A 27,194-nucleotide genomic window follows, 5' to 3' on the forward strand; every position below is an offset into this window, starting at 1 on the left:
TGACTTGCAGCCTGGGGACGAGCGTTAACCCTGTGCCTGGGCGTGAAGGCTGCAGGGGTGACCATGCGACGTGATGGGGGAGTCACTCCACCATGGGAGTCCTCGCCCACGTGCACGTGTGTCAAAGCATCACCTTGTGCGCTGAGTCTGCCAGTGTCTTCGCCAGTTACATCCCCACAAAGCTTGATGGAACGGTAGAAACAACCTGCCGGCCGGCGGGCTGGGAACGAGGTCCCCGGGCTTCATCCACGCTCCGGCGGCCGCCTCCCCACATCCCTGCGTCTCTCCCGAGGGGTGGAGAGAGAGCGTCAGGTAAAGACAAATCCGGACCTAAACAGGGAGAGACTTTTTTTTTTTGAACTCTCTTCCAGAAGGGAGAACACCGCCCTCTCCAGACCAGCAGGGGTCCCAGGACCACCAGAGCGGGCCTTTCTCCCGGCGATGGGGGGCCGGGCTCAGCAGACGCTCGCACCGGGAGGTCGTCCGTGGGCAGAGGTGTGGCCGAGGCAGGTGGAGAGGTCCCCGATTCTAGGAGGGTGCTGCTCGCGTGGGCCGGCCACGGTGCCCCCACTTCACCCTGCTTTGCCTGGGTTTTGTTGTACAGCCCCTGTTTTGCTTTTCTCTTGTTCATATTGGGGGCTCCTCTCGGCTGTCCCTCGACATCCAGCTGCCTGGTGGTCCTTCAAATCCAAACCCCAGACACCTGCTTGGAGGCATGGAGGGCAGTTCCCCCACCCGTGAATTCCCACAAAGTCACCACCTGGGCAAGCGTGCACACCTCTCTCTTCTTGCCCGGGGCCTGGGCTGTCACGGCATCAGTGCGGTGGTCGGGGCCGTGGGACAGAGCTGGGCGACGGGGAGCTTCCCTCTTGGCCGCGGTGGGCGGGAAGTGCTGGGAGGGATCTGGGACGACTCCGCCAAGCAGGCTGGAGCAGGCCCGTGTCTCTGCCTAGACACCTCAGGCAGGTGATGAGGGTGCCACGCCGGGCAGCTGTGGGCACAGGGGGACAACCGTGTCTTCAGGGCTCTGACCAGTGCAGCCAGTGAGTCCTGGAAAGGGGATCAGGCCAATCGGTGCGCCCTCCGGCCCCGGCACCGCGCTGCCTGCTGGACCAACCTTGGGCAAGTCGATGACGCATCAGACCTCCGTCCGGCCAGCAGTGGGCCGTGGACCGAGCAGGGCGAGGGCTGTGGGCCTCCCACACGGAGGAGATGCACCACAGACAGAGCTGCAGGTGACATAAAATTAACCTTTTTGAAGCACACAATTCCATAGTCTAGTGCGTCCACAAGGCTGTGCGACCATCACCACCATCTGCTTCCAAAACATTGCATCACCCTGGTAAGAAGCCCCACCCCCACGACCAGTCCCTGGAAAGCTGGACTCTGTCCCCATGGCTTGTTCTGGAGATCTCCGTAAGTTGAATGACAAGACACGGGGACTTTGGTGCCTGCCTTCTCCTACCCACAGGCAGCTGAGGTCCCCCGCACTGCAGCGTCTGCCACTTATTTATCTGACTGCTGAAAAATATTCCACTAAATGCCGTCCCACCTGCCCCTCAGACCTGCTCGGGGCGCGGCTACGCCGCGGCCGCTGCCCTGCTGACCACACCGCCTGTCTGTGCCGGCCTCCCCGGGCCCCGCCGGGAGGGCGCGCTTCAGCGGCTGCGGGGGTTTGAGTCTGCGGACGGTCTCTCCGCACGCGTAACTGATGGGCAACTGCTGGGTACAGCGATGGCGTCCACGTTTCACTGTTACAAACAAGGCAGAGCTGAACAGGTTTCCACCTGATTCTTTGCCTCGATCTTCATATATTTGAGGACAAAATCCTACAAATGAAGCCTCTAGCCACATTACGTCCATTTAAAGACTTTTTATGAAGACTTGCGAAATCTCCGCCTCAAATGTGGAGGGACCGGCCGGTGCTTCCTGCGACTGGGTGTGAGCGTGACCTTTCCCTGCGGGGCGTCCCGGGCTCCGTGTGCCTCCGTGACAGGGAGCACTGCGGACTTCGGGGAGCAGCCGACACAGGAACAAGGGTGCCTGTGGGCTGCGGGAGCTGGGAACGGGAGGGGGCTCATACGGGGACGGGAGCTCGGAGGGGAAGGCTGTGCCCCGCTGGGCTTCCGGGTCAGGAGTCAAGCAGGTGCTAACACCGGGTCCAGTGACCAGGGCCCGTGACTTTGGCCCAGTCTCTGAGCTTCTCTCGTCTGTAGCTGCACCCACCCAGGCAGCGGTTAACTCCCGCCTCGTCTAACCAGGGCTGTGTGGCCGCGGTCAGACGGCTAGTGAGTGTGGACACGCTCCGTGGACCACGGGTAAGTGGACGTCACTCCAAGTTGGCGACACAGATGCCCTCCCCCCCGTGTCTGAGCCATCAGCCCTCCCCCCGGTATTTCTCGTCCTGGGCCTCCCCCGGACGTCAGTTGTGGGGAACGGCCCGGGAATCTGCCTTTTCCTGTGACCCTGTGTGAGCTCCCGGGGCTGCCCTGACAAAGGCCACAAACTGGGGACACATACAACAACCACACTTGTTTCCTCACCGTCCTGGAGGCTGGGTCCGGGCTCAAGGTGTCAGCACGGTGGCTCGGGGAGGGTATTTCCTGCCCCCTCCAGCCTCCTCCAGCCCCCGGTGGGTCCGATGCCCCTGGGCCGTGGCCACATCATCCCGTCTCTGCCCCGTCTTCTCATCGACTTCTCCTCAGTCTGTGACTCTTCTTCTGTCTCTTATGAGGACCCTTGTCTTTGGGTTTAGGGCCACCTAGATAATCCAGAAAGATGTCGTCTCGAGATCCTTGAGTTCTATTTGCATAAGAGCCTTTTTCCAAATAAGGCCACGTCCCAGGTTCCGAGTTGGGACATGGACTTGCCTTACGGGGTTTCCAGGCAGCCGACTATACACCCCAGGAGCCAAATTCAGAGAGTCACTGGTGGGGGGTGCACAGGGCATGAAGCTGCGGGCCCGGATGCCTGTGCATGTGAAGGCTGGAAGGCAGGGGTGGCGCTGGGTGGGCAGGTGGGCGCCCTCCCTGTGGCCCGGTGCTGCCCTGGGGGGCTGGCATCTAACCCTAACCCTTCACTTGCTCACCCCCAAGCCAATCAAGCCCCAGAAAACAAGGAACAAGAAAAGAAAAAATAAAGAACACTCAGAAACAAGGATTAGAGAGGAGAGGTTGGTCCAAGCCGTGGCTTTTCTGGGGGGCGCCCTGCAGGGATCCCACGTCCCAAGTCTCTCCTGAGCAGGGGTCGGGGCTGCAGCAGAGGAATTCGCCTCCTCGCCTGCTGAACAATCCCGAGGAGAAGGTTCCGAATGGGCGTGCACGTTCCGATAATTGGCCAATACGTTCTGTCCTTCAGCAAAGGCATGGGGTTGGCGGAGGGCGTTGATAAAGAAAAACCTTCTCTTTTAAAGTAATATCCTTGTTTGTGGAGTGGAATTAACATCTCGTTGACAGCGTTTGCTGTTGTGTCTCTGTCTCTCTCAATCCAGCTACCAGAGGCGACCTCCAAACAGAGCTAATTTCATCTGCAGAAATAACCCTGCAGTTGACTTTCCCGAAACTGGTATTAGATGAAACCTCGATTCCAATGAGCCTGCCTGTCATTAACTATTCCCTGCGAAAGGCTTAACGGGCAGCGTCTAAAAATCTCCCCTGATGTTGTCAGATTTCATAAACGCGCTCTTTTATTAAAGAATTAACAACGGGGGCCACGGGACTTGGTGATGAACAGACGGATCCCAGGATCTCGCCCTGGACAGACAGGCTCCGTGCGTGGCGGGCAGCGGAGATGCCAGCACGGCCTGCCCAGGGAGCAAGGGAGATGCGGCGACCACAAGGCAGGGACAGCTGCCTTCCTTGGGGCACGGGAAGGATGTGGCCACCGGGTTCAGTCTGTCCACCTGGCCTGCATCCTGGGCTGCAGCCTCGCCCCGTGGACGATGTGACCATGGATGCACCCACGTCTCAGGTGTGTTTCTGCCTCCGGCCTGGAGGCCCCTGGCAGCCGGCACGTCCTCTAGGTGACTTTGTCTGCTCGTGCTGCAGGTTGGACAGGTTCATTAGCCCTCTGACCCCAGTGCACAAACCTGCCCTGTGCTCCCCAGGTTGGGACGAGAGGGTCAAAGTCAGAGCCAGCTTTGAGCCCCAGTTCACCCCTCCTTTCCTCCACGCCTCTGTGCCTGGTGCCCACATCTGCAAACGGGCATGATGCTGGTCCCTCCTCGCAGGCAGGCTGGGACTCACCGAGGCCACACTTGGAGGTGAGGCCACACTGGGCACAGGTGAAGGGCTTCCCACACACGGCCTTGGATTTGTGCTTTGATTAGTGCTTGTCCATGAGATGTGTGGTGGGGACAGTCTTGTCCAGGGTCCTGCAGCTCACCAGAGCCCGGTGGGGGATTGGCGGGGGTCCCAGGTCACCCACTGGCTCCCAGTCCAGCCAGGTCACCTCCCCCGTCAGCTGGCAGGACGGCAGAAAGTCACTCACCAGGGTCTGGAAGGGGCGCCTCACAAGAGCTCACACTGTACCAACAGCACGACTTACCTCGGAGGCTGTTTCGTTATTAAAATTGTGTTTTATTTGTATGACTGAAACATTACGCTGTACATTATGCAGAAGCTGACACAACATTGCAAACTGACTATACTTCAATTAAAAAAAGAAAAAATCGTATTTAACATCAATATTAATATTTTCATAACTCTAAATTAGCCTTGCTTTGCTATTTATAAATATACTAGAAACAGACAAGAGTCTTGACTCCAGGGCGGGACAAAGATCTCGGACCTGACCCTGGAGCACAGACATTGAGGGCAACAGTGGTAAACTGGACCTCATCAAAATTAAGGCCGTTTGCTCTGTGTAGGGTAGGAGGACGGAAGTCAAGTCAAGACTGGCGGAGGGATTTGCCAACTGCACGTCTGACACAGGGCCAGCCCCTGGAGCACAGAGAGAGCTATCAGAACTCAACCGAAAAATGTAATGAAATAACGGACGTAACGATGGGCAAAGACGTCTCAACAAAGACGATGTGTGGAGGGTAAATAAACACACGGAAAGGCCCTCAGAAGCACTCAGGTTCATCAGCCGTGAGGGAAAAGCACGTTAAAACCTCCACGAGCTATCACCACCCATCCACGAAAATGGTTAAAATCCACAAAGCCGGACGAAGAAAACCCTGGAGCGGGTGCAGGACAGCGCGGCCTCCCTACCCGCGGGTGGCCCTGCCGCCACCAGCTGGCCCGCGCCACCGCCGTGCGACCTCAGGCAAAGGGAGCGCGGGTCACAGGGAGGCCTGTGCCGGAGGGGTCACAGCAGCCTTTCCTGCAATCGTCAGTCAGGACGCTAACCCAGACGCCCTCTGGCAGGTGGCCGGTGGGCCAAGCACTCAGCAGCGAGAAGGAACAAACCCTCCACACGCACGACCTGGGAGACTCTCCAGGGAATCGGGCCGCGTGAAGACCGCCAACCCTCAGGGTTACTTCCTGGGTGATTCCAAGCATGTAACAGCCTTGAAACGAAAACGGTGCAGACATGGAGGACAGAGGGGAGGTTGCAGGGCCTGGAGGAGGGACAGACCTGGCTGCGGCTGTAACAGGGGGCAGGAGGGCATCCTGGGGGCGGGGCTTGTCCTGCACCTTGCCTGCATCTGAGGCAGCTTCCGGGCTGTGACACCCTGTGGTTCTGCAGGATGTTGTCACCTGGGGAAACCGGGTGGAGGGTTCATGGAATCCCTCCGTATGTTTTCTTGCAGCTGTGTGTGCCTCTACAATCGCAAAATAAAAAAGTTTACTTCAAATACGTGTGTGTTTCTGGAACTGCGTGGTTTGCAGGAGCTGGTCTCTGTCTGTGTGGGTCCCAGAGAGCCATGCTCACCGTGGCCCTAGCCCTGTCCCCGTGGGATGCAGGCAGCACACCCACCTCACAGGGGCCCAGCACCATCCTCTGTCTGCTCACAGACATGCAGACCCCAGACGGCAGGGGCTGGCCCTCACAGGCATCTCTGGAGCAGGGGCTGCCTGCTGGCACCCCATTATTGCTTCCTTTCTCTGGGATCAGGTCTGACTTCTCAGTCACATCCTTCCGCTCCCTGGAAAGGCTCTCGTTACAGAGCATCTGCCCCTGGCTGAGCTCCCCACTCCAGCATCACCCCCTCCAAACCCCTAAGCCCCTAGAGTGAGCATTACTAAAATAGTGCTAGCTGGGTTACTTCTGTACACAAAACTGGGGAGCTCGCCGTTGCCTCACCCCCCTTAGCCAAAACCTATGAATTCAATGCTCAGTGAGTATCCGCTGCTGAGCACGGCTGTGATCACAGGGAGAGCCTCAGTGAGCAGGACCCAGGCTCTGTGCCCGCAGAGCTGCGCTCCCGGTGGGGCGGGGCAGGACAGCCGGCAGCACAAAGGGAACCTGAGCGCTCCCGTGGCGCAGCAGAAAGCGGCGGTTAAGAGCGTAATTGAAGCGGCAGGGGTGCTGGGATCAGGCTGAGGCTGGGCGGGAGCAAGGCTGCAACTTAAGAAGAATGTTCAGGGGCCTCCCTGGGAGAAGTGCCATGCATGTGAAAGCGTGCGGGAAACGAGGGTGTTAATGAGCAGACGCCTGGGGGAGAGCATTTCAAACAGAGCAGCAGCGGAAGCCATGCTCCAAGGGGGGGGGTACACCTGGCGATTTCCGGGGTCAGCAAGGCAGCCACTGCAGTTGGAACAGAAAGAGAAAAGGGAGGGCGTGTGGAGCCGAGGCCAGGGAGCTGCCGGGGGCACAGCGGGGCCAGGAGGCGTCCTGAGGGCTCCAGCCTCCGCTCTGAGTGGGCAGGAGCCTTGCTGGACTCTGGGCTCGGCAGACTCTGAGCTGACCCAGCCCGGGATTTACGAGGCCCATTCCGACCTCTGGGCTGATGACAGACCAGCAGGACCAGCCACCCAGAGACCAGCCGCCCGGGGACCAGCCGCCCCCTGCTGTCACCGCGGAGGGTGAGGCCCTGCGGTGAGCGGTCAGCGAGGGTGCCGGGACGCGGTCCGTCTTGAGGGCGTTTATCACAAGTGCCCAGGTGGCCCCTGAGAGGTAATCCTAGGGCTGTGGAAATCAAGAGAGGAGTCAAGGGGAGCTGCCAGTCTCAGCCTCAACAACTGAAAAAAATGGGGGTGTCCTCAACCAGCGGGAGAGAGACTGCAGGGGGGATTCCTGCAGTTGCTGGTTTTTTTTTTTTAATTATTTTTGTTGGGAAATGGAGGTTATTTTTCAAAATGGTGAGCTTCACATATATTTTAGACATGCAGTGACTATGTCAAAAGATAACTGGATGTCTGTCTCTGGTGTCTACATTTGGGGTCATTAGAAGACAGCCGGTGTTTAAAACCCATGACATTGCACGTGACAGTGAGTGAAAACGGAGAAGAGGTTTCAGGATGAGCCGGGGGAAGCCCAGTGTTGACGAGAATAGTTTGGTGGAGGGGTGCTGCCAAAAGCCAGACGGGAGTGGGCATAAGAGAGAAAGGGAAGAGAGGATTTGGACCCACAAGGGGTCTCACCTCAAAGGTAGGCGGGAAGCAGGGCCGGAGCCAGCGGGAGCGATCCAGCAAAGAGGAGAGCAAAGATGCGGGGGAAGGGAGAGGGGCTCCTGGGCGAGCAGGGAGGGCAGAAGCCGCCGCGCAGCAGCCAAAGGGCAGTTCAGTGTGTGCTTACCAGTAGCTTAGGCACAGCCAGAGGGTGGGTGTGCAAACTGGAATCCAGGCCAGAAGGAAATATTTAGACAGAAACACAGAAGAGCCCGGAAAATGCTGAAGACTGAGTGAGAACCATGAAGCGCGGAGCAAGGATGGTGACCGCGCACTCACCTACAAGGACAGAGGGAAAGACAATGAGAAGGCGGAGCAAGTAAAGAGAAAGCGAGATGAAAAGGCCCAGTTTTGGGTCCAACACGCAAGAAGCTTAGAATTTGCCTTTCCATCCTGAGAACAAATCAGCGGCAGAACAAGCTGGAAAACCAGCAACTCTCCTTGGGGCCATCAGAGAACTGAGGTCGCAGGGAAAGCTTCTGCCCCCTCGCCCCAGAATCGGAGGGAAGGACAAGCAGACACAGAGGCTCACGTCACCAGAGCACAAATCCAGGAAGGGGGCGGGAGAACCCAGCAGGCAGTGACGAAGGGCTGGAGGTTCAGTGGGGAAGTCTGAGGGCTGGAACCCTGGGGGAGCCTGTCCCACAGGGACCCCACAACAGTGAGCGTCACCTCCAGGGGCCACCAGGTCCTCGCGCTGAACATCGGAGGAGAGTGCCCTCAGCAGGAGGGGAAGCGGTCACTCTGAAATGCCCAGCGCATCCTGTTCTTAACAAGCTCAACCAGGAGAAGCAGTCAACCAGAGCCTAACCAACCTGGGAGAGGGAAACACCCGCCTCCAGTGCCCCCTGGTCGTCCTGTCTCATCTGAGGGGTAGGAAGCTGAGAAGCTCAGCTTGCAGTTCAGGGGCACAGACTCACCAGAAGCCTGAGACCCGGTCACTGGATCACGGAGCACTCCTGCCCACCCCCGCCTCACCCCCACCTCTCTCAGGGCCTATTACAGTGGCCCCCTTGCCCCTACAGCATGGCCACCTTTCAACAGGGAAAGCTAAACACAAAGTCGAGAGTTCTCTGAACAGACAACGCCATGGACTTAGCCATGTACGCCAAGCTAAGTCTAGCTAATCTCATGAGCATGAGCGAAAACTAACTTAGGTTATTTCTTATAAACGCCTCTGGCAGTCATAAAAGAAGCTTAAGTCGTCTTCCTACAAATGGGATGAGGAAGATCCGTTTGAGCCGGCTCCCCGTGGTCTGCGAAGCCCACCGCGATAACCGGCCATTGCACAAGGTGAGCGGTTTCCTCACACCTGCTTTATACGCTGTCCTGTAACTTCGCGCCCCTAGCCTCACACCAGTTTTTACTTTTGAAAGCTCCCAGTTTGTGAACCGTTCTTATATGCACAGTGAACTCTTCCTAAATACTGCTTGTTGATGTGGTGGTTTTAATTTTGCTATTTCTGAACTTTTACCACAACAACAACAACACACACAGGGTGTATAAAAGGCACAGACACTGTCTGAAGACACTGAGTCAGATTTGGCAGGGATGTTCTCAGGTTAAGAATTTTAAGAACAAACAAAGCAACACAACTAGGATTAATATGCTAAGGACTTTAATGGAAAAAGTAGGCAACACGCAAGAACAGGTGGGAAATAGAAGCAGAGAGAAATTCTAAGAAAGCGTTGAAAAGAAACGTTGGAGACTGAAACCTCTGTAGTGAAAATAAATGACATCTTTCACGGGCTCATTAGTCAGCGGACATGGAGGAGGAGAGACTCTCCGACCTGGAGGAGATGTCAGCAGAAACTTCCAAAACTGAAAAGCAGATGGAATAAAGGCTGAGTGAAACAGAACCGAAGACCATCCAGGCATTGCAAGGCAATAACAGTAAATGGCAAAACGTATGTGAGCCTAGAAGGTGAAGAAAGAGGAATAGAAACAATATTCGAAGCAATAGTGACAGAATTTCTCCAAATTAACACCAGATCCCAAGCCCAAGGTCCAGGAAGGGCAAAAAGCACCAAGCAGAATAAATACAAAAAGTGAAGCAGAATAAAACGAAAAAACATGCAACAAGCATATCACACCGAAGCTTCAGAAAGTCAGAGACAAAGGGAACAATCTTGAATGAAGCCAAAGGCAGGGACGTCGCGTCTACAAAGGAGCGAAGAGAAGAATGACGTCTGATTTTCCCTCAGAAACAATGCAGGCAAGAAGGAAATGGGATGGAGTTTCAAAGTATCTAGAGACTAAGAAACTGATAACACCCTAACATTCTGACAGCTGAGCACTGGTCCCTCAGAAGTGAAGGGAATAAAGCCCTTCTCAGAAACCAGGTCCGAGGGCGCTTGTGCCAGCAGACACACCCTGCAAGAAATACTGAGAGGCAGGGTGAGCACAGCGCAGGGGCTGCGGGCCCGCCTAGCGCGCGCGAGGTCCTGGGCTCAATCCCCAGCACCTCCATTAAAAAAAAAAAGGGAAACGGTAAAGAAGTTCTTGGAGAGAAAGAAAATGATATAGTTTAGAAAGTGATCTATTTAAAGAAAGGAAGACCATTAGAGAAGGGCTAAGTGAAAGTAAAGTAAATGTATTTTCTTATTTTAATTGACCTAACAGATGGCTGTTATTGTTATAGTCCTTTGTTAAAAATACACGAGTGTAGCAAACAGTGTCTATTACTTGTTAAAAATCATAATGACGATGTGTTAGATTGTGTATGCTTGCGTATAGCCCTTACAGACACATGCATGCTTATAGACAGACAAGGTGAATCGGCGACGACACTTGAGTGGTGTGGGACAAATCAAACACACACTTGGGTCCGTTGTGAGTGTAAACAGCAGACTCCAGGCAATCGGTTAAAAAAAGGTAAAAAAGAAATAAGGTATGCTAAGAAAGGAAATTATATAAACTGTTCAATTAAAACCACAGAAGGCAGGAAAGCTATGGAAGATAAAACAGGAGCAGAGGACGAGGGCGGCAAACAGAGGGCAGGTGCGGTTTTGTAGAATCGGAAAAATCATCCTCGGAGTCCTACAGAAATTCAGAGTCAAAAATAAGACAATATGATCCTAATGAAGGGCCCGGTGGCCAGACTTCTGCACTGGCTCACCAGACAGATTCTTGAACATGAGCGCCAGGCAGTCACTCTGAGAGCGGGGCGATGGACGGAACCGGGAAGTGGGTCTCGCGTGCGTGGCAACTGGCCCTTGACCGGCTCCGGGAAGCAGCGGGGAGAGGATGCCTTCAACAGATGGTGCTGGGACGGCTGAGTATTTGTGTAGAAAATGAGCAATCGAACGTGAACCCTCGGTCACATCGTACGTAAAATTGAATCCAGGTGGGCTGACAAACAAAGAATCAACCTCCTAGAAAACAGGAAGGAAGATCAGCCTCACGATTCGGGGCGGAGAAGGGTTTCTCGGACGCAAGTGCAGGACCCACAAGCATCAAAGGCAAAGGGACCTGGACGCGGGGGTGTCAGCCGCGCCTCCTCACCGTGCTCGCGCCGGAGGGGCTCACAGACGGAATTCTGAAGAAAGAATCTCGGCACGGTACAGCGCGCGCGGCGTCACCGAGGCCCCTGTGTGCCGGCGTGCAGGGGTGGTGTTTCGGGGGTAAATGACTCCAGTGTAAAACATGATTCGAGAGTGCGGTTGCCCTCGGGACCGGGGTGGGAGTGTGGGATCGACGAGTGGGTTGGAGGGTTTCAGAGCGGGAGCGCGTCCTTCGTGACCTGGTGTTTATTACCAGGCGCTCATTTGATGAAATTTAATTAAGATGCACATTACACATTAGATATTATTCTTCATATTAGAGTGTTTAAAAATGGCGACATCTGAAATTTGTCATCATAACTGTAAGTAGCCACAAAAATGTGATTTTCATGGCACTCAGACATTAAAACAAAACTTATATCGTTAATTAACGTTTTTGCATCAAAACCTAAACATACAACAATGAATACCAGGCATCTGTTTTGTAACAATTTCAGTAAGTGCTGGTTTTATAGTTGAAGCTGAAACCAAAACGGTTAATTATTACCTTGATTTCGTATTTCCACTCTAGCCCTCCATTAAACTGTAGCCTCATACATTTTATGCTTCCGAGGTTTTTGATAGTCCCACCGTAATTCCACACTATAACATGAATAAATACGTATATCAATTGATATTTTTAATGTCCAGGGGCTGGTGGGCTTTCAATGCTAAAATTTCTTCTAGGTTGAGTTATGATCAGAATTATTTTCACAACCCGAGATTAAAAGCCCATGAACGTCGTATACATTTGACAAATGATTAGCAAATGTAAAAAGGGGTTTTAAATGCATCTCATCCCCACATTTAAATCACGCCCCCCTGGATGACTAATTCCTGGAATAAGATGACACTCAGCATCCATTTTATTTTTAATTTTAAATTTTAATCTAAAGCACTGAGAAAGTGGTCACACACAGAAGATGAGAAATGAAGGGACCTTTTCGTCCGGTGTGCACCAGTTCTTTGAGGCTGTCGCGGAGCCGTGTGCCCCACACGTCCCCCAGCAGCACGCCCACAGCCTGACGTGCACGGCTCTTCCGCTGATGAGGGGTCCGCGCTCCCGTCCCTGGAAACTCTGGGACGCCGACTCTGAAGCCGGGACACAAAAAGGGGGATGCATACCCCTCAGACCCCTGAGGATGGCTGATTTAAAACACCCAGAAGATGACAGGTGTTGGCGGGGATGTGGAGGGTTCGCACGGCAGCCCCAGCGGAGGGCCAGCCCGCGCCCGCAGGTGCGTCAGCGGCTGTGTGACTGAGTCAGCCTCGGTGACGCTGCGGCCCCGGCCGCCGCGGGACTGTCCCTGCGCGATGGCCTCTGAGACCCAGCCGCCCGCCGCTCCCAGTGCCTGTGCGGGAGGGTCAGGATGTGGCTACCCTGATGTCCGTGTTTCCTTACACAGCAAGCAACGGCCAGGTCGGAGGGACCCGGGCGTTAGACACCATCTTAGATGGTTAAGGCGTGAGCATTAGAACCAACTGATGATTAAATCATTAAAAATGAAATGTTACTGGAATTATTTTAAGTTTTGATCAGATCCATCAGTTCCGTGACAGTCTGAGGTCAGCGAAACGAATGTGGAATCTGCCTGAATTTGTAAAATCACCTCTTGGTCATTGGCAATTCTCTCTCTCCTTGCCCCTCATCAACAATGGTTTGAGTTGTCTTTTTGTTTAAAGACCATTGTTTTCCAGCAGAAAACTTCGGCCTGTGGGCCAAACTCAGCCTGCCGCCTCCTTAGGTGCTGTGTTCTGCTTGGCTGTGTCTTTTGTGTGGCTGGTCAAGAAAAATGGGCTTCTAAGGGGTCAAAATAGCGATGGAGGCTACACGCCGCCTCAGAGCCCCGCGTGTTTGCAGCAAAACTCGTGAGTCTCTGCTTTAGGAAATCTTCTCCCAGGATTTCTGGGTGGGAAAGTCTCCACTTCTGTCTAAAAATACTTTCCTTCTTCCTTTTCTCTTGACGCTAGACGTAGAACTATTGGCTCCTGTTTTCCCTTCAGCCCTTCGGAGCTGTCACCGGCCACGCACTCCGGCTCCTGCTGTCCCTGCCGGCACCCGGGGGGGACACGCCTTTCCTCCCCGGCCACTCTCAGGCTCCCGGCTCTGAGCCCGGGGCGCGCCAGGTCGCTTTTCGAGGGCTTTTCTCAGTGTGAGGCTCTTCTCTTTACACTCTTGTCTTCATCCTGAGTCCTCCGCAGCTGGATCCACGTCTCTGGCCAATTTTAGAAACTTTTCAGCCGTTCTGTCTGCAGCTGCTGTCCCTCCGCCGGCTCCTTTGCTTCTCACAGCAGTTCAGTGATGGTGTTTATGGCCTTTGGTGTTTGTCCTTCAAGTTCTTTCTTGGGAACTTACTCAGCTGTCCCTTCCGTTTTTGCCAATTTTCTCTCTTTAAAAAAATGTTTTTTTTTTTTTCACTTCTTAAAGGCTCCGTTAAAAAAAAGTTTTAGACATTCTCAGCTTTCTTTTTGGTGGTTTTCTGATCTGTGCTGAAGTTTCTGAACTTCCAGTGACTTTCCCCGGAACTGGCTCCGCCAGCGCCGGGCAGGGCCGCCCGAGCCGGGCTCTGTCTCTCAGCTAGGTCTGCGTCTTTTCCCTTCTGGGGATCAGGACCTTGTACAAGTCCCCCGCGTCCCTGAGGGCCCCGGGACTCGCTCCGCTGGCCAGCAGGCTGGGAGCCCGGGACTCGAGCTCTCACCCCAAACTCTCACCGGGCGCCCCTTTGACAGAACAGCCCCGGCTCTCACCTGGTGGGGGGCGTACTAGACATCTGGGGGCCTGGCCGTGGCTGGGGCAGGGGCAGGGAGAGGCCAGTGGGGGATGGAGGAGCTGCCCGCAGGGTCCTCCTCCCAGCTTTGAGGTCTGCAGGCAAGTCCAGGGCAGGGAAGGCCAAGGACGTGCGGGTGTGGGTGGCGGGGTGACAGTGCAGGCGTCTGAGGACAGGACCGGGTGGAGGAGGCCGAGGACGGGCCGAGGTGCTGCGTGAAAGGCCCCCAGGGCGTCCGGTGTGGGGAGGGGCTGAGGAGGTCAAAGCCACATGGAGCAGAGGCCTGGGTCTCCCAGGACTCCGCAGGAAAAGCAAGGACAGATATTAAGGAAAACAAGTGGACCTTCTAATTCCTCTGTGTTCTTAATGGCACTCAGAGGGCAGGGGTTCGTTCCACAGTGGACAATTCACTCCAACACCAGAAATAGCAGTCCCTGTTCTTCACGGACCGAGAAGGGAGCTGTGAAACCCAGCAGCCGAGCCCGGTGGGCTGGGGGCCCTGCCCTTCCTCCGGACCCCTGACCCCCAGCCGCCTGCCTCGGCCACGGCCAGCCGAGCCCGCCTGGGGAAGAAGCACCTGGGGTCGCAGAGCGTTAGTGAAACTCCTGCAGACCTTCGTCAGGTGACCCCAGGCCCTCCCTTTCTTTCTGTGGAATCCAATCCCTCTCTCCATTCATCTCAGAGTTTCGCCTCAGAGCCAGCCCGGTTCTCACTGCGTGGAAACCGCAGGTGCAGACACTTAGAAACCTGGCCTCTGGGAGCCGGCACCGAGGGTGTCCCCTCTTTAACATGATCCCGAGTCTCTCCCGACTCGTCCCTGACTCCTGGGCGACACTGGGTCTGCGTCTCCTCTTTGTGCTGGGCGGGTGAGGGCAGGTCTGAGCCCCCAGCCAGCCCATCCGCAGGACCTAACCTCTACATCCCTGGTACCTTCCTTCCTTCCACAAACCCCGGATGAGCACTGTTTGTGCCGGGGTTGGGGTGCTGGTGGGCATGGCCGTCGGTTTGCAGGGAGCAGAGATGGGATGCTCAGAGCCAGGCAGATAGCTGCTCCTGGAAAGTCCCTTCATGGGAACCAAAGGAAGGGACGTGCATGGCAGGGAAAGGGAGCAGCTTCTGCAAAGGCTCAGAATGCGAGCCCGACAGTGTGACAGTGACACACGGAGCTGGGGGTGGGGTCGAACCCCGCCCGGGAACTCTCGGCAAAGCAGCCAGATCTGGGAGTAACTGGTACAAGAGGTCCAAGAGAAAGTCCCTTCGTAACTGATCTGGGCGTAGACCAGAGCGGGAGGCCGGGGGGGACCAGGCCGTGGCCACGGTGGGGGTTGGGGGGGCCGCACAGAACAGAGCTCATTCCTCACAAGGGGCGGGGCCGGCCAGGTAGGTGCTAAAACCTGAAGAGCTGGGCTGCACAGCCAGGTAGTTGGAAAGATGTCTCTGACGAGTGAGGAAACCCTGGGAGCAGAATGCAGGTCCTGGGAGGCCTCCTCCACAGCCTGGTCCCCACCTGGTCCCCACCCTGGTCCTCACCTGCCCTCAATCTGGTCCTCACTCTGGTCCTCACTCTCGTCCTCACCTTGGTCCTCACCCTGGTCCTCACCCTGGTCCTCACCCTGTCCACAGCCCCTGCTCAGCCCTGCCGGGGATCTGTTGGCATCTGCACCTCACTCTTGGCTCCCCGACTGGTGGTTCCTTGCCCAGCTCCCAGCTCATGTCAGGCTTCAGCCAGTCCCATCCGACCCCCAGTAGCCAGACCAAAGCTTTGCATCCTCCTTGTGTCTTCTTTCTTCTGCAGCCCTTCTCTGACCTCAGAGTCCTGCCCATGTGAACGAAGCCCGCCTGAATCCAGCCCTCCTCACGCCCCCTCCTCTGAGCTGCCTCACCTCCCGCCTCGTTTCCACAGCGCCTCCTGCCTATTCTCTGCACGAAGCTGGGTCAGGTCCCTGCTCAGGACCCTGCCATGAATTGGTCTCACAAATAAGGAGATTGGGTGCCCCAGGACCTGCCTGCGGCTGTCACTGCCCCTTCACTTCCGTCCCCCTCCAGCCACACTGGTCTTGTCGCCCTTGGGAGAGGGCGTGTTCCCCAAAGCCTCCGCACCCCACACCCCTGTGCCCTTTGTCCTGGGCTCCCGCCTCCCGTCTAGTCACGTGACTTGCTCCTGCATCTCCTTTGGGACTTTCCTCAAAAGTCACCTCCTCAGAGAGGCCCTCCAGGCCTGCAGTATTTAAGCCAGCCCCTGTGCCCCGCCACTCAGCCCCTCCCCCGCCTCCATTTCTTCCCAGCACCTAGCCTAGACTAGTCCCGCCCCGCGGGAGCCTTCACGGGTGGGCGCTGCCCACGCAGTTCTCAGGAGATGAGCTGAGCCCCCACCTGCTTCGGGCCCCAGCAGGAGCCCAGCTCATCAAATCACAGCGAGAAAGCCGAGCCAGGCACAACGCGTGTCCACAGGGAGACCCGCAGGGAGACCCAGAAGCCCCCGTGCCCGCACACCGGGTCTGGGAGCCCGCGGGGGCCGGCTGAGCGGGTGAGAATCTCCGCCGTCCGCAGCTGCCACGCGCCCCGGGCGGCACGTCTGTCTCCACACCGCTCTGCCCACGGCAGCCCCGACGTCCCCCAGTGTGGATGCCGCTCGCGCAGCACGGCCACGCCCCGCCAGGCCGGAACTGCTCCGTGAAGTCGCACCCTCTCCCTGACATGCATTTCACCCGCTCAGCTCGTCATTAACTGATAGTTCGCTGCAGGGAGATAGTATTTCTAAAATGTAATGCAATTTTCAGGGTATGGAAAGTGCTTACGGTACAAAGCTGTTATTAGGGGTCGCGGACCCGTGTGGAAATTGATGAAGGCACTGCCTCGGGGGGCGGGGGGAGCGGAGTCTGATGGGCCAGCAGTCCCGACAGGGTGTTTGTCTATGCAGGAGACGTATTTGTAAATCAAGAAGGAAGGAAAATCAATGCATTTGCATCTTTCCTCTCTCAAAAGCCCATTAGATGTACTTTATTTAATGTGAGACGTGTTTGTCCTCCATCACTTAGGGAGAAGCATAAGGGTCGGGACCCACCAGTAATGTTAATCTCCTAAAAGCACATTTCTATGCTAATTTTTAATTACCATTAGTGCCAGTGTCAGCTGTTAGCGTTGGTGGCTGACTTCACATTCTGCCTGCCCCACACCTCCAGTGCGAGACTCCATGGGCGGGGCCGCTGGGCAGCGAGGACGTGGACTCTAAGTGAGGTGGTTCGAGCCTCGCGCACGTTGGGGCCACGCACCTGACTCGGACGCCTCTGTGGACAGTCTGGTGCGTGTGGTCAGCTCTGCTCACGCTGCCCAGCCTGGCCCCCCGTCCCTGCCTGTGCTCACGTGGGGGCCCTTCTTGGACTTTCCAGGACGGCCTGGCTGCAGTTAGACTGAGTCCCAGGAATGAGTCCCATGAGGTCAGTCCAGCAGAATAACCACACGGCCAACCTGCAGGGTTGTGAGAAGTGATAAGTTGCCTCGTTTTAAGCCCCAGGGTTTGCGGTGATCTGTCTCTGGACCATAGAGAGCGCAGGAGAGAGACGGCCAGATCCCTGCAGGGACACCAGAGAGAGACACTGAGGAAACCCTTGGGTTAGGAGGCTGGGCTCCTGGCCTTCGCCTCAAGGACAGCAAGGGAGCGGGGCAAGGAGGCTGTGCCCACTCTCCACGGAGCTTTGGCGGGTGGGGGACCTTGGGAGGCTGAGGGAAGGAGAGGGTTCTGAGGGCCGGGGGAGGTGGGAGACAGTGAGCCCCGCAGAGAGCTGTTCCCCCAGCCACACAACACCCACCCCTGGCCCGGCAGTGGGCCGCCCCCTCCCCCGTATTCCCCCAATTCCGCAGCTTCCCTCTATAATGGAAGCTGACAGAATGCAAATGAGTTTCTGAAGGAACCAGCAAAAGCGGCAATTTTTCTCATTTAATCTTCAGATGAGCTGTCTGTCTCCGGGCGCACAGTCTCATTAGAATTCGGAGACTAATTCTGTCCATCCACATGAGTTTATGGGTTTGAGTGAGGTTTGCGGGGACCCTCCCAGGGAGCCTGGCTGCCATCACGGAGGCCCCGTCACGGCCCGCACAGCTGCCCCCGATGGCCCGGCCTCCAGGGTGGTGCTGGCTGCTCTCTGCACAGTGGGGAGGCCCCATGTCTGCAGAACATACGGCGCGAAGCTGTCTGCAGGAGAGGAGTCTGGGGTCCTGGTTAGCAGCGGGCGTTTCCTAACGTGTAGAGAGATCTCAGTCCTGCATTTTTGGAAGGAGATTGTGCAACTCAGCACTCGCTGCCTTCCAAGGACCCTGGAAGCAAGGGAAGCCCTCCCGGCCTGGGCGGGGGCAGCCAGGGTACCAGCAAGTGCATCACTTCATTGCGGCGTCTTGCCCCACGGACCCTGTGAAGGGCGGGGCCAGCCCACTTCACAGGCAGCAGCACCAGCGCAGGCAGGGGCAGCCCGTCCCGGGCGCTGGGCTCGCTCGCAGCTGTGGGGCCTGGCCCGGATTCCAGCCCGAGTCTGCGAGACCCCCAAACCCACCTCCTTGGGCCTCCCTCCAGGAGGGACCTCCAGGACGGCGGGTCACCCAGGCGGGGAGCTGGTCTTGGACCTGCGGGGGCGAGCGGGCACAGTACAGGCGGACCTGTGGTGCCAACAGGAGCCGGGTCCCCCCACCTTGTCCCCACGCTTTTTAACCGGATGGTTTTCCACGTGTGTCCAAACCGGGACTTGCTTGTGCGTCATGCCATCAGGAAGCTTCTGAAATGCAGGCAGCGATGTGGTATGTACGGTGCTGTGTGGCACAGGCGTCAACCGGGACACACGGTCACCGAACGGCCGAGACCCAGATGGGAGTGTCACCGGGACTCTGGACAGCAAACTTCGTACCAGAGGAAAACGGAGAAACAGATTTAAGAAGCTCAAAGAAACAAAATGCAGGCACGGATTTTATGTGCTAACTGACCTCCGAGTAGCAGAGCCACAGAGCAAGCTTAGGAGCAGGTCAGAGCTCAGGCCTGGGGTCCCCTCCGGCCAGTCCCGGGCGTCGGCCTGGGAGGCGTCTTCAGACGCCCAGGAAGTTGCGGGAGAAACTTCAGCAGGAAGCTGGCGCTGACCAGATCCCTGAAGAACTAACGGCAGGGGACAAATCGCATAGAATCTTTCTATAATGACAAGGGCATTTCAAAAGGGGAAAAGTCCCCAATAATTCGGAAACAAACCGAAGAGGTGGGCCCGACCACACGCCCAGCAGTCTGGGGAAGACTAAGGAAAGGGCAGCGGGTTTGCGGGGTGGAGCTGGAGCGCGGGCCGTGGGGAGAACCAGCATGTTCAGCACGGGGGTGAAAAGACGCAGCATGACCCCGTGTTTGAGGGGAAAGCCCTCGCAGGGACCGACGGCTTCGTCTCGGGAGAACAAGAGGCAGCGAGAGGCAGCCCGGACAGGCCCCTCCTGCCCGACACCGGCGACGGGCCCGCCTCAGGCTGCGGGTGCGCTGGAACAGGGGGGATGGAAGCAGGTCCCACGCAGGTCGGCCCTGGTGCCCCCACGTGCGCAGGTGCCAGGAGCAAACGGCACCCCGACCCCGTGTCCCCAGGCTCAGCGACACCCGCGTGTCCCTAGGAGAAGCCCCGTCCGTGTGCAGACACCGCTCACACCTCCGCCGGCTCCTGCGCCCGTCCGGTCACCCGGCCGCGGCCTCCCCGCCCCGCACGCTTCCCGGCAGGGGTGGTGGTGCAGTGAGGCCGTCCTGCCGGCCTTGGATGCACGGCAGACAGGCTGACCGTCGGGCCAAGGTCAGCCTCACCAGCTGTTTTGAGGTCACAAAGACTCCAAAGACACAAATCAGGGCAAAACAGGAGCCGATATGAATGGGAAGCACTTGAACAGCCGGGCGGTTTGTCTGCTGCTCTCGAGGGTTTGCGGAAACCCTGTTCCTGACGGTCCGTCGGGGCCGCGCCCGCCGATTTGGTGCGTCTGAGGGTTCTATTTTCTGGCACTGATTCAGCAAGGCACCTCCTCCCGGCTCGAAGCCGTGGCTGGGAGTGGTGAAGGGGGTTGATGGGCGTCTCGAGGAGAGAATCGTCTCCTAAGGGTCCTCAGGAGGCCGCGGTGGAGCCGCTCTTCTCAGCGCGCCCGAGGAGCCCAGTCCCCGCTCGTCCTCAGCTCAGAGGCTTGAGTGGCTGGTTCTGTGACGGGCTCGGGGCAGGACCGGCACAGCTAAACCCCGCTCTTCGCGGACGAGGGCGGGGCCGGCCCAGCTCGGGGAGCGCGGGCAGCTCCCGGGGTCCTGACCTCACCGCACGGCCCTGCAGGAGGAGAGGGGAGGGGTTCTGGGTCCCGACGGAAGTTCCCCTGGGAGGAACGGGACCCCGATGTCCGGGACACGCTGTACCAGACGTGCTCCCGAGGCCGGCCCCGCCCGGCCGGGCTCTCACCGCACGCTGAGCGCGGAAGCTGAGTCTCGGGAGTTCCACCTGGAGCGTGGCCCACCCCCGAGGCCCTGCTGGTCCCTCACGCCTGCCCCAGCCAGGTCTGCCCGAGTCCAGCCCTGCCCCCGGGGCTGCAGGCTGGCCAGGCTCTGAGGTAGGCTCGGGGGGCAGGCAGCCCTCACTGCAGGGCACTGGGGCCCCCAGAGGCTTGGGGATGGCCTGCATGTCCCACCAGCTCCCGCCTAAGGGGCCTTTAGCCCCTGGGAAGCCGAGTTTCCAGCCCAAGCCTGGGAGTGCGGCGCAGGGGCCCCCACAGGACCATGTCAGCGAATGCGTCAGGCGAGCTGATGAATCTGGGCGAGGGAAGCTTCCAGGAGGAGGCGGCGCAGGGGAGTGAGGTGGGAGAGGCCTCCCCAGCCAGCCCCACCCCGTTTCTCCTGCATTTGCTCCCTGGGCAGGGCCCGGGGGTGTGGGGCTTCCCAGGGTGCTTGTGTCCAGACAGGATGACCCCACCAGGGCCTCCTCGACTGGCTGGCAGGGACGCTAAAGACAGCCAAGCAAGGGCCCAACAGAAGGAAGTGGGAGGGCCGCGCTGGGGCTGGAGGAACAGGGAGCAGATGGAGTTCGAGGCGTCCGGCCCGGCTGGACTTCCACCCTGAAGAGCTGACTCACTGGGGATCTTGCAATATCTCCTTGTCCCCAGCCTCCCCCACCGTCCCCCACCGCCCCCCTGTCCCCAGACACACCTACCAAACCACCACCTGATCATCTTCACAGCATCCGAGCAACTCTGGGCCTGGCCGCCCCACAGGGCCCAGCACCCCAGACCGGGGACCAGGTGGCTCCCTCTCCCTGAGAGCACCCCACCCCGCCAGCCCGGCGCCTGCCTGCTGCTGGCTGGAGCTCTGAACGTACCTGGCCCCTGCCCGGGCAGAGACTCTGCGGAGCAGTGGACCGCGCCATCCATCTCCTTAATGAGGCCATTTGTCACACGTGGCCGGCCTTGCTCACCTGCCTGGTGAGTGGTCTGTTCCAGCCGGATGCGAGCCAGCCAGGCCCTGTGGTCTGCTGGCGCTTTGCGGGCCTGTTGCAGGGGCTCGGTCGAGGCTGCGTTACCCGTGGAAGGTGGTCTGTGTGGTCTGTTTGGGCCCCTCGTCTAGCTGTAGACCACGAGGTTTCTGAAGGTGCCTAGTGAGGGTTTGCTGGTGAATTTGTCCAGAAACAACGTGGTCTGGTTGGTGGTCACACTTTGCCGATGGGGGAAGGAGCAGCTGGCCTCTCCCTGCTCTGCACTCACTCCTGGGTGCCCTGGACCTGGACGTCAGCTGACCTGTCTGGGACAGGTGGGCACAGTTGCCTGGGCACCAGGTGACCAGTCATGGAATCGCGGGCTGGTCCGACCCTCCAAGGGGGGACGGGGTGAGAGGAACCCCGACGGTCCATGGTGCTGCCCCACACGCAGCTGAGCGATGGGGAGGCACTGCCCCGCCTCCTGGGACTTTCTATAACCTCTGTGTTATCTTTCTGCACCACCGCAGTGTCTAACACGGGGGTCTGCAGGGTTGAATGACTGCTGGCCCACTGCCAGCCTCCAGGATCCATCTGGTCAGCTGGGGCCAGGCTGGAGAACTAACCATGGAGCAGCAGGGACCCCCAACACACCCCTTAGGTCTTCAGGGGCAGCATGGCCCCCTCCACTCTCCTTGAGATGCAGTTGACTTTTATTTGCTTTCTTGGGGGGCAGAGGTGGGGGTTAGTCTCAGAGCCTCCATTCATGCTTCCCCACAAGGAAATCTCCTCCACCCAGGCTGAGGACCCAAAGCACCCACGGGGCTGCGCCCAGGCTGGACTGTGTTTGGTACCTGGCTCCCCAGGTCCCCTGCTCCAACAGGGTCCATGAGGACGCTTCCACCTCCCTGGAAATCCGTGCTGACTTCTCCAAGCATCCAGGGGTCATCCTGGCACCGTGGCTGCCCTGCCTCCCGATGTCCTGGTCCGGCTCAGCCCTGCATTTCAGGAGCGGTCTCCCTGTGGATAAGCTCTCCTTATGTAACCCCAGGTCCCCCAGATCCTTCACCTCGGAACCATTCCACACGGTCTCCTGGCTCCTGTGTCGCGGGTCCTGAAGCTCCTTGGCCGTAAGTCCTCTGTCCTTTCTTAGCAGGAGTCGCACTCCCAGAGCCTGGCCTGCATCAGCTTTTCAGTCCAGCACAGTTTAGGGGAGGTGATTATCCACACCCCCCGCCCAGTTCTCTGGGTGTGTCTGTGCTGCGGTGGGGACAGCTTCTGCTGGCCGTCTGGGGTCAAGCACCTCTGCCCCATCTGCTTTTTCTCATCGCTACACAGGCCACCAGCCATCTCCCCCCTTTACACCAACACCTCCTCACAGGCTGGGCCCCACGTGCCCATCCCAGGTTCCCTGCTCCTCTGAAGTCAGGCCCCTCCCCTGAGCTCTCCCCCACCGGGGCACCCATGGGGGCAGGTCCAGCACTGACTGTGAGCCCCTTCTGGTAGCCCAGCTCCCCTCTGTCCTCGCAGCCCCCGCTCTGCTCCACCTTCAGCTGCAGACTCTGCTGAGTGTGCCAAGCACACCTGCCCACATCCCTTCCCACGGTTTTCTGACCCCCGAGTGCAGACTGAGGTGGTTGTGTTCTCCCGCTGGCAGCCTGAACCCAGAACCCCTAATCCTCCCGGGCCTCTCCCCCGAACCCCGAGTAGGTCTCCGCACAGACATAACACAGCCATCTGCTGGTGCCTGGCAGCTGTGGAGAACCGATTACCAGCGGCCATCGAGAGGAAAAGGAGCCTGGCGCTGTCCCTAATAGTATTAGTGACGCTGGAGAGGGACGCTTCCTGTCCCACGGGCCGCGCGAGCCCCATGGTCACACTTCCCGCTTCCGCCCTGCTCGGGGGTCCCCTGTGACCTGGAGGGCCCAGGCCATGGGCGCTAAGGGTCACATGGAGCTGCATTCCTGATCAAACATTATCCCTGAGGATAAATCTCCGTGTGTGTGTCCAGTGACATTCCAGACTAGAGGGCAGAGACTCCCTGCCCTCCCGGCCCCCAAAGCATGTTCCCCTGTTTCTCCCGACAGCGGTGCTGCTGTCTCTGACTGGGAACGTTCTCACCCCCCTCCTGCACCCCCGTCCAGTCCTCCCAGAAGCCCTGGGGACGCTTCTGCCAAGAGCAGCCATAGCTCCTCTCTTCCCTTCACCCCCACCTCTACCTCCCTCCCCAAGCCCCCATGTGCTCTCACCTGGGCGCTGCCCTGGCCCCCCACTTACCCTGAGTGGCCTTGCTCTGCCCTGCAGACCATCTTCCCACAGTAACAACTTCTCTTAAACGCCGTAATGTAAGTCTGATGAATCCAACCGCAGACTGAGCCCGTCCACATCCTGCCCCATCGGAGCCCCATCGGAGTTCGACCCCACCCACCCAAGAGCTCGTCACATCCCTCCACACCCTGGGGTATCATCATGCTGGTGCCCACCCTGACCCTCTGCCAGGTGACCCCCAGGTGCGGCCCCCCCCCAGCCCTCGGGTTTCAACCCAGATCTCGCTGTGGGCAAGGCGCCAGGACCCATCTCATCACACTGCCTACTCTGCTTCCTCACATGTGAAGCTGTGAGGTCAGTCCACGGGCTCCCCCTCCCGCTGCCGACCTGCCCTCCACCTGGACACCGGGACCTCCTTGCTCGCTGAGTCCTCGGCACCATGGACAGCGCCTCAGACACTGATCTGGAGGAAGGGGCTCACCTGCTGGGGGTCGGAGGGCAGGCGTGGGGGCCGAGGACACCGCAGAGGAGTCGGGGTGGGGAGACAGGACAGCCCCCGGGGTCAAGGGGCAGAAATCCCTTCTGCAGGTTAATGTCGGCCACGACTCCAGAAAGGAGATCTACCAAAACAGGCACTAATAGAAAGAATGGCAGACAGCCGATACGTAAACAGACAAGTGGCTGTTAGAGAACATGAAACCAGACAGATACAGTAAGTAACGCAAACGGATCAAATAAACAAACACTGTGGCACGGAGGTCGGTTCTCGCCACATGCCCCCTTCACCAGTCGACGGAGCCGTCAGAGGCTCCTGGGAGGCTCTGAGAACACGGACCCCCCAGCCTAACGCTGGGGTGCTGGTCCTTGGAGCCTGGAGGCAGGCCAGGTGGCCCCGTTTCTCACAAACGCCCTCGGCGATGCTGGTGCGGTGGGCTGGGGGCAGGCTCTGCAGAAGCTGGTTCCGGCCAGCGACAGCCCCAGTCGAAGAGCGGACGCGGGTAAATGGGAGGAGGGTCCACTCTGCCCGGGCCGACCCCACCCCTGCCGACTCGCAGGCTCTGAGGCTTTGTCTGGAGGACTGCATTTCCCAGTCCAGAACCTGTTTCCATAAGAGCAGCTGTCAAGGTGGGCTTCTGGAAGAAGTGAGCAGCGGCACTGAGGGGCGGTGTCATTCCGGTTGAAGAGTGAGGGGACCTCACTGCCGCCTTCAGTGTGGGGAGAGAGACAGGAAGTGACCTCAGGGAAGCACTCGAAGGCCCCAGCACGGCCGCCGCCTCCACGCAGGGCGAGACGCTGCTCGCACTCACCTGGAGCCCGTGCGGGCGCGGCCGCTGGCGTCCCCGGGACCACCTCTTCCGTCCCCTCTTGGAGGAAGGACGCCTCAGCCCTCCCCCTCCGGCTCCAGGGAGTGTCACCTGCCACCTGCGGGCGTCTCCCTCAGGTGTGGCGGGTCCCTCACCTCCTCAGTCTCCACAGGCGGGAGGTAGAATCTCTCACTGGCACATCCTGTGTCCTAAGTTTCAATGCTTCCCACCTGCTGAGGGCTCTCCTTCTTCACCTCTGCTCTCCCCAAACACTAGGCAAACACCTGCCGGCTCCGTCTGCTCACCAGCCGCTGTCCTAGAAGCTGGCAGCGCCGTAACCCAGCGGCGTGAGCACCTGGAGCCTGACCCTACACGGGCAGCTGTGCTGGAGGGGCTCCCGTTAGACTGACTCTCCCACCAAGAACAGCCGTACAGTTAATGAAGTTTAGGGTTTTTTTAAAAAAAATTTTAATGGAATATAGTCAGCTCACAATGTGCTGCTTTCTGGTGTCCAGCACAGCGATTCAGGTGTATGTGTGCATACACATGTTCCTTTTCCTGTTCTCTCTCATTACAGGTCACTACAAGATATTGAACACAGCTCCCTGTGCTGCACAGGAGGGCCTTGCTGTTTATCTGTGTCGTGTATGGTCGTTTGTCTCTGCAAGCCCGGAGCCCCCAGTTTATCCCTCCCCTCCCCCTTTCCCCGCTGGTGACCGTAAGTCTGTTTTCTGCGTCTGTGAGTCTGTCTCTGTTTTGTAAACATGTCCATTTGTCTCATTTCTTTAGATCCCACATACAAGTGACACCATGTGATGAAGGTTTTCACAAAGGCTGTTAGGAGGCATCAAAGAGCAAGCGAGACCGCCGGGACCTGAGGAGCAGAGTCCCCTCACACAGGGACACCCCCTGGGTGACCCTGCACTTGTCGCTGCTCCTCCTGCTCGGGCAGCAGGCAAGCCAGCACGCGGGGGAGAAAGCAGATCCCAAACGGCACCGAGGCTGTGCCAGGGCGCCCCCGGGCCGGGCAGAGAGAGCGGGAACTCAGGTCAGTGGAGACGCCAGGACCGAGGCTCCAAAAATCCCAGAGGAAAGAGTGGGACGGAAGTGAGCCTGAAACTCTACACACGACGCCCCTCAAGGCACCGACTGGTCTGAGAACTCCTGGGCCTGTGGGCGAGAGGCTGAGAACACAAGCAGAATCGCGCAGCCAAGGAAGCCAGGAAGGTAAGTGCGACTCCAGGAGCCTCCGCAGGCCGGGGAGATAAAGACCGAGGGTTTCGGGGCTTCCGTGGAAAAGCAGCCACAGTGCACCTCCCGCAGCTCAGAGATCTCAGGGGCTGCCCACTAGGAGGGAGGGCGGGAACAAGCAACGGGAACAATCCTTTAAGGAGGAGCGGGAGGAGGGAGGGAAGGGAGCCCATGGTGAGGGCAGGTCAAGGGGCAGAGCGGACCTGAGGGGCCCAGAGGTCGGAGCTGGGCCCTTCGAGGACAAGGCCCAGCGGCGCAGGGCTGCACCCGGAAGCCTGCGGCAGTCTCCAGGCCGCCACACTGAGGTAAACAAAGGTCGGAGGACATAAGTGAGAGAGAAGAGACAGATCAACGCTGAAGGACCCCGGACAACGCAGCAGGCCCTCCGCCATGGCGGAGCAGGGGCGCAGCGCCCTGGCCCTGGGCTGCACCGGCTTCCTTCCGAGGAGGGCGGGAAGGGGAGGGGAGAAAGGAGGCCCCTTACAGCGGGGACACCTGTCGCGCGCGCCTCCGCCAGCTGACGGGCCAGCATGCCGCGATAAATCACCGTGACAGTGTGCACCCTTGGTGTGTCTCCTTCCAAGATGACGATGAGGCCAAGAAGGAGAATGCCAGACGGGCCCAGCAGAGGCGCGCTCGGCAGGGCGCCCGCCCTGATCCCAGACGGCCAAGGTCATGGAAGCAAGGGGAGCGAGGAGCGGGCGCAGCTGGAGGCGCCCAAGGGGACAGGGTGCCTGCGCGCCGTGTGGGGCCTGGACAGAGAAGGGGTGCTGCGTGACGGCCAGGGGATTTTGAATAATGTGCCGACTTTAATAATAAGGCCCTGATGCGGTAACATAATGCAGGGCGTTCGTTCACCGTGGCAAGCGCACCCACTGATGGAGGAAGCTGGAGGAACTGGGCGTGGGTGCACGGGACTCTCTGCACTAGCTTCACGATTGTCCTCTAAATCTAAACCCCGTCTGGAAAGCAAAACTGGTCTGTTCTTTAAAATCAAAGCAAAGGTGCGATGTAACAGCACCGCCGTCTGCAGAACCCTTCTCTCTTTTCTGTCGACCCT

This window comes from Camelus dromedarius, chromosome 11, assembly GCF_036321535.1.
Source record: "Camelus dromedarius isolate mCamDro1 chromosome 11, mCamDro1.pat, whole genome shotgun sequence".
Lineage (NCBI taxonomy): Eukaryota > Metazoa > Chordata > Mammalia > Artiodactyla > Camelidae > Camelus > Camelus dromedarius.